The sequence below is a fragment of the Scyliorhinus torazame genome, chromosome 5 (assembly GCF_047496885.1).
Source record: "Scyliorhinus torazame isolate Kashiwa2021f chromosome 5, sScyTor2.1, whole genome shotgun sequence".
Classification (NCBI taxonomy): domain Eukaryota; kingdom Metazoa; phylum Chordata; class Chondrichthyes; order Carcharhiniformes; family Scyliorhinidae; genus Scyliorhinus; species Scyliorhinus torazame.
Window position 1 is genome coordinate 115,063,569 of NC_092711.1, and position 10,570 is coordinate 115,074,138.

At 48.1% G+C, this 10,570-nt stretch overlaps 1 long non-coding RNA gene across 1 annotated transcript; it reads right to left on the minus strand.

Annotated features, from left to right (window-relative positions):
- Positions 1 to 1,926: 1,926 nt before the first annotated feature.
- LOC140419538 (uncharacterized) lies at positions 1,927 to 9,381 on the minus strand. Its single transcript, XR_011945849.1, has 3 exons — positions 9,339 to 9,381; positions 8,490 to 8,623; positions 1,927 to 3,138 (listed from the first exon to the last, which is right to left on the minus strand). It is a non-coding gene; the product is annotated as an uncharacterized lncRNA (long non-coding RNA).
- Positions 9,382 to 10,570: the final 1,189 nt, after the last annotated feature.

Consider the following 10,570-nt stretch of genomic DNA (forward strand, 5'->3'; position numbering starts at 1 on the left):
TGGCATGGTGGCACAGTAGTTAGCACTGCTGCCTCACAGCGCCAGCGACCTGGGTTCAATTCCAGCCTTGGGTAACTGCACATTCTCCACGTGTCTGTGTGGGATCCGTCCGGGTGCTCCAGTTTTCTCCCACCGTCGAAAGATGTGCCGGTTTGGTGGATATGCTATACTAAATTGCCCCTTCGTGTCCAAAGATGAAGTGGTGTTACGGGGAGAGGGCGGGGGGGGGGGGGGTGCGGGGGGAGTGCACCTGGGTGGGGTGCTCTTTTGTAGGGTTGGTGCAAGCTCGATGGGCCGAATGGTCTCCTTCTGCACTGTAGGGATTCTATGATGCTGCCAGACCTGTTGGTTTAATCTCGCATTTTCTGTTTTTACTTGACATTACGCACCTTTTTAATCTACTAATTATATTTATTGAACCACTGTACCATCAACTACGAGGAGCAGTGTGTTGATGCTTCAGCCATTCCGGCCTCGGATGGCTGTGTAGAGTTTGCACATCCTCCCCGTGACTGTGCGGGTTCCCATCGGGTGCTCCAGTTTTCTCCCACAGTCCAAAGATGTGCAGGTTAGGTGGATTGACCATGCTAAATTGCCCTTATTGGACAAAAAAAGGATCGGTGGGGTTACTGGATTATGGGGATAGGGTGGAGGCATGGGTTTGAGTGGGGTGCTCTTTCCAAGGGCTAGTGCAGGCTTGATGGGCTGAATAACCTCCTTTCGCACTGTTAGTTCTACCATTCAGTCGAATTCTCTCTCTCTCAATCTCATCCGATTGGTGTCTGGTGGTAATTCCGTGACAATAGCACAGTGGTTAGCACTGTTGCTTCACAGCGCCTGGGTCCCCAGTTCGATTCCCACTTGGATTACTGTCTACGCAGAGTCTGCACATTCTCCCCATGTCTGCGTGGGTTTCCTCCCACACAGGTGCAAGAATGTAGCGACTAGGTGATTTTCACAGTAACTTCATTGCATAAGCCTACATGTGACAATAATAAAGATTATTATTATGTGTTTGTGCATTTTAAGGAGCAGGTAGAACTTTTTGTTTCTCCTGGTTGTGCCCTCAGCTATTCCATCTGTTTGTGGTTAATGTGTCTGGAGTCTTTGAGTTCTTCCGTCTCCAATTCCCTTCCTGTCTCGTGTATATGCATCTCGGTAGCTTGGTGTGATGTGTGTTGTTTGGTTGTCTGTCTGTCTCAAGCAGATATTGTTGTGTCTTGATAACGACTGTGCTGCTACCCTTGCTTCTGGTCTTATGAACATATCCATGTTGGATTGTCTGTCTTTCCGGGTAAGATTCTGATTGTCTCCTGTATTTCACTGTGACAGGGCAGAGACCTGATTCAAGGGTTCAAACATGGGAATTCTGGGAAAGATGGGCAAGGATTTGGGAGGTGGCAACATGTTCAACGAGTTTGGAGAGGAGAGGGAGGTTGAAGATGGGGCAGTAATTTATAAGGATGGCAGGGTCAAGGGTTTGTTTTATTGTGGAGGGGGTGATGATGGCAGATTTGAAGGACAGAGAGACAGTACCTGAAGAGAGAGAAATGTTGACAATATCCAGGGACACAGGGTAGTTGGCTGATCAGTAGCTCAGTGGGAATAGGGTCGATGGAGCAGGAGCTGGGTCTCATGGACAAGATGAGCTCTGAGAGGGCACGAGGGGAGATGGGTGAGAAACTAGAGAAAGATGTGAGTTCAGGGCTCGGGAAAGTTGAAATTTAGAGACAGTTTGGTCTGGTGGGCTCTTGGCAGGGAGGGAAGCAGCTGATCGGATTTACTGAATCTCAGTCACAAAGAAGCTCCACAAGCTCCTCACACTTCTTGTTGGAGGTGAGGATGGAAGAGACAGGGGAGAGCGAGAGTACTTCAAAAGGAACTAACTTGTGTCAGAGATATTAGAAAGTTTCAACACACTGCGCATTTAACACAAATCTAATTTATTTGACTTTTAGCCAGGATATTAGCCCCTGTAAATTGTCTGGAGTTTGTTATCAGCAGAAAGAGACCCAAATGAACATGGTTCAGTCCTGAATGTGAGTTAACAGCAAAGTCCATGCACTGTGGTTACTTATGGCCTCGTTGGTGTTTCAGCAGGTGGGATGACTGAGTGAATCCCTTCCCACACTCGGAGCAGGTGAATGGCCTCACCCCAGTGTGAATTTGCTGGTGTGTCAGCAAGTTGGTTGACTTGAGTGAATCCCTTCCGACAGTCGGAGCAGGCGAATGGTCTCACCCCAGTGTGAATTCGCTGGTGCTTCTGCAGCTCGGACGACTTAGTGAATCCCTTCCCACACTTGAAGCAGGCGAATGGTCTCTCTCCGGTGTGAACTCGCTGATGTACAGTGAGGTCAGATGATTGTCTGAACCCAGTCCCACAGTGAGAGCACTTAAACGGTCTCTCGTCAGTGTGAACACGTTGATGGCTCATCAGATCACCAGAACTTTTATAGCACTTCCCGCAGTCTGGACACTGAAACGGTCTCTCATCAGTGTGAACTCGCTGGTGTCTCAGCAGGTGGGATGAAATAGTAAATCCCTTCCCACACTCTGAGCAGGTGAATGGTCTTTCCCCAGTGTGAACTCGCTGGTGTGTGGACAGAGTGGATGACCGAGTGAATCGCTTCCCACACTCTGAGCAGGTGAATGGTCTCTCCCCAGTGTGAACTCGCTGGTGACTCAGCAGGTGGGTTGAAATGGTAAATCCCTTCCCACACTTGGAGCAGGTGAATGGTCTCTCCCCAGTGTGAACTCGCTGGTGTGTGGACAGAGTGGATGACTCAGTGAATCCCTTCCCATGCTTGGAGCAGGTGAATGGTCTCTCCCCAGTGTGACTGCGTCAATGAGTTTCCAGCTTGGATGGATAAGTGAATCCTTTCCCACAGTCCGCACATTTCCACGGTTTCTCCTCAGTATGACTGCAATTGTGTCTCATGAGGCCTGATGATCGAGTGAATCCTCGCCCACACACACAACATGTGTACGGTTTCTCCCCACTATGAACGATGCTTTTTCTGTCCATGTTCAAAGAACGATGATATTCAGGATATGATAAATTGAGGACTGTCAGACCCGATGTGATGCTTGGTTTGAGTTTCCGGACTTTGAAGCCTCCCCTTCGAACACCCTGTGAAACTGATTGAAAACAGAAAATAGGGAGTGAGAGAGAACCCACAAAAATACAAAGGCAGGTTGTGAAATTGAGCTGAATGAATCTGGTCATTTGTGGGGCCGGCACTAAGAAAAATTGGAAGAGAAAATGCTGGATAAAAGCAAATTACTGCGGATGCTGGAATCTGAAACTAATCTGAATCAAAGAAAAAGTGACCATGAAAACTGCTGGATTGTCATAAAAACCCAACTGTCCTCTTTGGGAGGAGAGAGAAAGAGGCGAAGAGGGATTTTGTATATCTACAAGACATAATATGTTGGCAAAGCAAATTCGATCTTGAGCTTCATAAACAGTAATATTGATACCAAAACTACGCTCCTGGTGGCATGGTGGTTAGCACTGCTGCCTCACAGCACCAGGGACTCGGTTCAATTCCAGCCTTGATGTCTGTGTGTGTGGATTCTCCCTGGGTCTGCGTGGATTTCCACCCGGTGCTCATGATTCCTCCATCAGTCCAAAGAAGGGAAAGTTCGGTGGGGGATTGGCCTTGATAAATTGTCCCTTAGTGTCCAGAGATGTGCAGGTTCGGTGGGGCGTTGGGCTTACAGGGATAGGGTAGGAGTGTGGGCCTTGAAAAAAATCAATGCAGACTCGATGGGCCGAATGCCCCCCCTCTGCACTGTAGGAGTTCTATGGTTCTAATTCTATTCTATGAATCTTTCTAAAGCTCTGGTCACCACTCTTCAGGAAGGATCTGAAGGTTCTTGAGAAGGTGCAGAGGAGATTTGCCAGAATGGTTCCAGCAAAGGAGATTGAGGGGAGATTTGATTCAGGGACACAAGATTATGCCAGATTTCCATCGGGTGGTCAAAGGAACACTGTTTTCATTCACTGATCGTACAAGCAGTCGGGACACAGATTTAAAGTTTGGGATAAAACTGGATTGAACTGTATACGATCCATAGGGGTCTTGACAGGGTGGATGTGGAGAGAATGTTTCCTCTTGTGGGAGAATCTGGAACAAGGGCGTCACTGTTGCAAAGTGAGGGGTCACCCATTTAAGATGGAGAGGAGGATTTTCTATTCTCTCTGGGTTGTAAGACAGGGGGTGGCATAGTGGTTAGCACTGCTGCTTCACAGCACCAGGGACCTGGGTTCAATTCCCAGCCTGACTGTGTGGAGTTTGCACTTTCTCCCCATGTCTGTATGGGTTTCCTCCGGGTGCTCCGGTTTACTCCCACAGCTCAAAGATGTGCAGGTTAGGTTGAATCGGTTAGGAATCAGAGGAATCAGGGGGGAATCTCATAGAAACGTATAAAAAGTGGGTGGTGCAGTGGTTAGCACTGCTGCCTCATGTCGCCGAGGACCCGGGTTCGATCCCAGCCCCAGGTCACTGTCTGTGTGGAGTTTGCACATTCTCCCTGTGTTTGTGTGGGTCTGACCCCCACAAATCCAAAGATGTACAGGGTAGGTAGATTGAACACGCTAAAATTGCCCCTTAATTGCAAAACAAAATTGGGCACACTAAATTACTGGTTAAAAAAAAACAGGGCGAGACAGAGTAGATTCAGGAAGGATGTTCCTGATAGTGGGAGTGTCCAGAAACAGGGGTCACAGTCTGAGGATACGGCGTAGACCACTTCGGACAGAGATCAGGAGAAATGTCTTCCCCCAGAGAGTGGTGAGCCGATGGAATTCATCGCCACAGGAACTAATTAAGGCCAAAACATTGCATGTTTTCAAGAAGCAGTTAGATTCAGCACTAAGGGTGAAGGGGATCAAAGGATATGGGGGAAAGCGGGATTAGGCTATTGAGCCTAATCAGTTCTGATCGTAATGAATGGTGGAGCAGGCTCGAAGGGCCAAATGGTCTCCTCCTGCTCCTATTCTCTACGTTGCTCCGTGTCTATGCATGTAAATGGTCCAGGAGGTATGAGGAAGAATGTTTTTACACAGCCAGTGGCAATGACCTTAAACTTGCTGCCGATGATGGAGTTTGGAAATAGACACAATAAATGATTGTTTTTTAAAAATTGGATAGAAACCTGAGAGAAATAAAGCTGTGCGGATACAGAGACAGAGCAGCAGAGTGACTCTGGATTGCTTCAGTTAATAATAATAATCTTTATTAGTGTCACAAGTAGGCTTACATTAACACTGCAATGAAGTTACTGTGAAAATCCCCAAGTCGTCACACTCCGGCACCTGTTCGGGTGCACTGAACGAGAATTCAGAATGTCCAATTCACCTAACAAGCACGTCTTTCGGGACTTGTGGGAGGAAACCGCAGCACCCGGAGGAAACCCACACAGACACGGGGGAGAATGTGCAGATTCCGCAGACAGTGTCCCAAGCCGGGAATAGAACCGGGGTCCCCGGTGCTGTGAAGCAACAGTGCTAACCACTGTGCCGATTAGAGAGCGAGCATGGACTGAATGCCCTTCTCTGCCCCTTATTGTAAAAAAAAATATTTTAAAACAAATTTAGAGTACTCAGTTCATTTTTTCCAATTAAGGGGCAATTTAGCGTGGTCAATCCACCTCGCCTGCACATCTTTAAGTTGTGGGTGCGAAACTCACGCAAACACGGGGAGAATGTGCAAACTCCACACGGACAGTGACCCAGAGCCGGGATCGAATCTGGGACATCGGTGCTGTGAGGCAGCAGTACTAACCACTATGCCACCGTGCTGCCAGCTGACTCTGACACTTGTGTCTAATCTCGCCTTGTAAACTAACCCCGGGGGTTCAGATATCACTCGGGTAAATCTGTGCTACACTCCCTCCGAGGCCATTCTATCCTTCCTCAGGTTTGTTGCCCAGAACTGAACACAGTTCTCCAGGTTTGGTCTAACCAGGGTTTGTGAATCTCGGGGCTTTTCCAGTCACACTGACACCTGAAATCGTCCCTCACAGACAAAACAGACAAACCTTTTACCTTCCACACCCAGATGCTGCTGAAATTCAGGTTCTAATGAATCAAGTGACTCTGTCAGATTGCAATGTGACTTTGGTATGAGATTCCCGTCTGTTAAATCTCCAATTCCAGTATCCTGTAAATTTACAGAAACCTCACTGTCAGTTTAGGATAGAAATTCACAACACTCTCTCCTCGCCAACTTTAATTAAATGTATTCCTGGAGGTTTGATCACATGACCTGACCCCCATCCTCCAGCCATTAATCGGTCGACACATCCATCCTTGTGACACACAGCCTTCCTCGGCCAATTGGGAAGCAAAAGGACTCATTACCTTACAGGACAGTGTTTGACTAGGGCAGCACTGCTGTCTCACGGCGCCGAGGTCCCAGGTTCGATCGCGGCTCTGGGTCACTGCCCGTGTGGAGTTTGCACATTCTCCCCGTGTTTGTGTGGGTTTCACCCCCACAACCCAAAGATGTGCACGTTAGGTGCATTGGACACGCTAACTTGCCCCTTAATTGGAAAAAATTAATTGGGCACTCTAAATTTATTTTTAAAAGGACAGTGATTGACTGTCAGTCAATCAACCTTCATCCCATTTTCAATGTTTTTATATCTACTTAAGAGAATTGTTCAAAAATCTTTTTTACTGTCCAAATGATTTTCCAGCGACCCAAAATTAATATTTTTACTCTCCTCATCATGTTCCAGAGTCACAAAAATATTTTGTACTGTCCCAATGATTTTCCAGACACCCAGGTATGAATCTCACCAAGGCAGAAGGTAAAATTTGAATTCATTGAAAGTCTACTGATGACCATGAAACCATTGTCGATTGTTGCAAAGACCCATCTGGTTCACTCCTGTCCTTCAGTGAAGGAAATCTTCTTATCTTACCTGGTCTGGCCTACAGGTGATTCCAGATCCACAGTCAGCTGGTTGACCCTTAAAATGCCCTGAGATGCCCTCAGTTCAAGGGCAATTAGTGCTGGGCAGTGAATGCCGGCCCAGCCAGCGACACCCACATCCCGTGAATGAATAGAAAAGAAAATCTGCCATCCTTACCTGGACTGGCCGACACGATTCCAAACCACAGCAATGTGGTTGACTCTTTAAATGCCCTCCGAGATGGCCGAGCAAGCCACTCAGTTTGAGGAAAATTAGGGATGGGCAATAAATGTTGGCCCAGCCAGTGACTCCCACAAATGAATAAAATAAAATCCTGGAGACTCCAGTCAGTCAATCTCGGAGAGTTGGCATCCAGTCTAGGCTCGCAGCGCACAATAATAATATTAATCACTTATTGTCACAAGTAGGCTTCAATGAAGTCCCTGTGAAAAGCCTCTAGTTGCCACATTTCGGCACCTGTTCGGGGAGGCTGGAACGGCAATAGAACCCGCACTGCTGGTCTTGTTCTTCATTACAAGCCAGCTGTCTTAGCCCACTGTGCTAAACCAGCCCCTTCCCTGCGGCGCATTGTCCTCTGTAAAGGTGGCGGCCAGTAACCCGGGCCTGTCACCGCTCAGCTCTCACTCTGTTCGGTGCTGTTTAAGACGGGACCGTTAACATTTTCCCCGGGTGTTGAAGCCTCCACGGGGTATTTATGAAACCTCCCGGCTCACTCCGCAGCTTCAATTGCTCCCCAGTCACCTACCGGCTCCAATCCTGAAAGTCGCTCGATTGTTTCTTTCCCGCTCCTTGCACCGTCAGCGTCAACCTGAACTGTGCATGCGCCTATCACAGCCCGAACGCCGCATGCTCCAGTCACAGCCGGACTCTGCGCATGTGCGAGGAACTTCTGTCATATGGAGAGAGCACATTCTGAGCTGCTATGCATGTTGTGTAATAAACCCGCCATTGAAATTGATATTCTTCATATAAATTATGCTTTGCGAACTGATTACGATTCGTAACATTGGGCCAATAAAGGAAAGTTGGCCGTTAGAAAGGCAAATGCAATGTTCGCATTTATTTCAAGAGAGCTACAATACAAGATGAATGGGGATGAGAAATATATTGGCCATGATCGAATGGCAGAGCAAACTCGAAAACTCGATGGGCTGAATGGCCCAATTCTGCTTCTCTATCTTTTTTTTTAATGAGGGGATCTCATAGAAACATTTGTAAAAAGATTGTTGGAATCCATCCTGGATACAGATCAATTGATTCTTGGAGACTTCAATTGTGTTCTGGATCCTAAATGGACTGGTCCAAGCTGATTCAACCACAACAAAAACATGAAAAAGGAATGAAACCAGACAGACCACCCGGCATTGACCCAGGCACCAGAAACAACAGCAAACTCAGCAAAAGATTTTTTTAAACTGCTCCCATCAGTAGATTGTAAAATGATTACGAAACATAGATTTAAGATTGTGAACAAGATCTACAGGGGAGATAGGAGGTAGGCATTTTATACAGTGAGTGATAATGATATGGAACTCAATGCTTACACACAAAGGTCGATAATCTCCAGGTCCTGGCAACTCGAACTGTGGTGTTAGAATTTGATGTGAGGATTGGTTGTGGGTTTCTTGTCTGCGAATCTCTTTCTAAGCCCGTGTGAAAGAGTTTTCCAAAGGTATCACTGTCAGGCCAGAAATGAAATTCAGGAAAGATAAACATTTCTCCTGGTTTGAATTTGCTGTGTGTAAATCCTCCTCTACTAATCCCCTGTAAAAGGAGTTTCCAAAATTAATCACCGTCAGTCCAGGATAGAAATTCACACCATTCTCTCCTCCTGCTTATGGGTCCAGGTTGACCACTCATGGCCCCCGCTGCACACTGACGCTCTTGTCATCAGCAGTCCCTCGATTTGAGGGTGACGTCTACTCAGGGTTGTGAATTTCTATCCTGGGTCTTCATGTGACTGAACAGAGTCGCAGAGCTTTGGACACATGGGCAGGATGTCTAATAAGACAGTGAAATCCGGAGAGCAGGATTTGCTTCCTTTCCTTTCCATCTCTGCCACCGCTTTGCATCATCAATAAGACATTGGGACTCAAAGACTAATCCAGTTTGATGGACAAGTTGTCTCCATTCTGACCAATGGGGAACAAGTTCCGCCCACTCATTGAAACATCGCCCCCCCGACAAAGACGACAACCGCGCATGCGCCTCGATTCACATCCAATAAAGATGGCGGCCGTTAACCCGAGCCGAAGATGAGGAGCTACAGCTCCGCTCGGTACAAACGGGGTCCCGTAAACTTTTCCGAGGTTGGCGATTTCAACAACTTTACGCAACGTTTCCGCCCACCCCCGCGATCTCTTGCTCCCTCCATATTGTTTATCGCCTCTTACCAATTTCCGATCTGAAAAAGCCGTCCATCTCCTTCGCCATTACCCACACTGCGCATGCTTCAATCACAGTGGGCCCCGCCCCTCATTCACTCCGATTGGTTGGAAGGCTTGCTTCTCCTGGTGGGTCCTCCAGCCCCCCCCCCCCTCCTCTTCCTATTGGTCCGGAGCTGCCATCAATCACCCGGGCATTCTGAGGCAGATTTCAGGCTGACTCGCTGATTGTTCAATAATCACAGGTTAAAGTCCAACATGTTTGTTTCAAACACTAGCTTTCGGAGCACTGCTCCTTCCTCAGTTTCTTCATGTTGAACTTTAACCTGGTGTTGTAAGCCTTCGTCCTGTGCTCACCCTCGTCCAACGCCGCCATCTCCACATCATGCTCAATAATCATAGAGGTACGACTTCCGGGTGCGGCTATGCAGAGCTAGGTTGCATATTCGGTAGCTCCCGCTTGGAACGGGCTTTTGGGCTCTTTAACAGGGCCCCACAGCATTTGTTTGACATTTCCCGGTGTGGCAAGAAGACTGCAGCATTCCCCTGACAGTGTCCCCCAGGAATGTTATGTCTTTTAGCTACCAGACCCGGCAGAAACAGTAAAAGATTTGGCTGCAACAGGATAAACAGGGCCTCTTCCAGCATGCAGGCGGGGGAAGGGCAAGCTTAAAGCTGCAATCAGACTTGACTCTATCAAAGGTGAATTCTAGCAGCAGAGGGAACAACTGTGAAAAGATCTACCAAGGCCATTGAAGAAGCAGGGACGAGGCTTCCGGTGGCGGCCATGGAGGAGTAGGTCGCTCATTCGGCAGCTCCCGCCTGGATGGACTCCCAGACCTTTTTCAGGAGTTTCCATAGACTTTTTGGGGCAGACTGGTGAAGCGAACACTGCCAAAAGGATTCCCTCTCGACTTCTGGTTGCGGCTATGCGGAGCTAAGCCGCACGATTCGGCAGCTCCTGCTACCACGGACTTTCGGGCTCGTTAGAGGAGCCCCAACGGAACCTTTTTTTATTATTTTTTTTATTTGACGCAGCCCGTGGGGAAGGGAAGAGAGAGGTCCCCCTCCAACTTCTATGAAACGAACCAGAAGTGTAACGGCCAAAGGAGCGGCACTGGAGCAATGGGAGAAGCGAGGGGCAGAAAACAAAATGGCGGCGGCCAGGGACAAAGGGGAGCTGCAGGAGTTCATCAAGCGCTGCTTCGAGGAGCAGCGCGAGGAGATGCGCAAGGAGATGT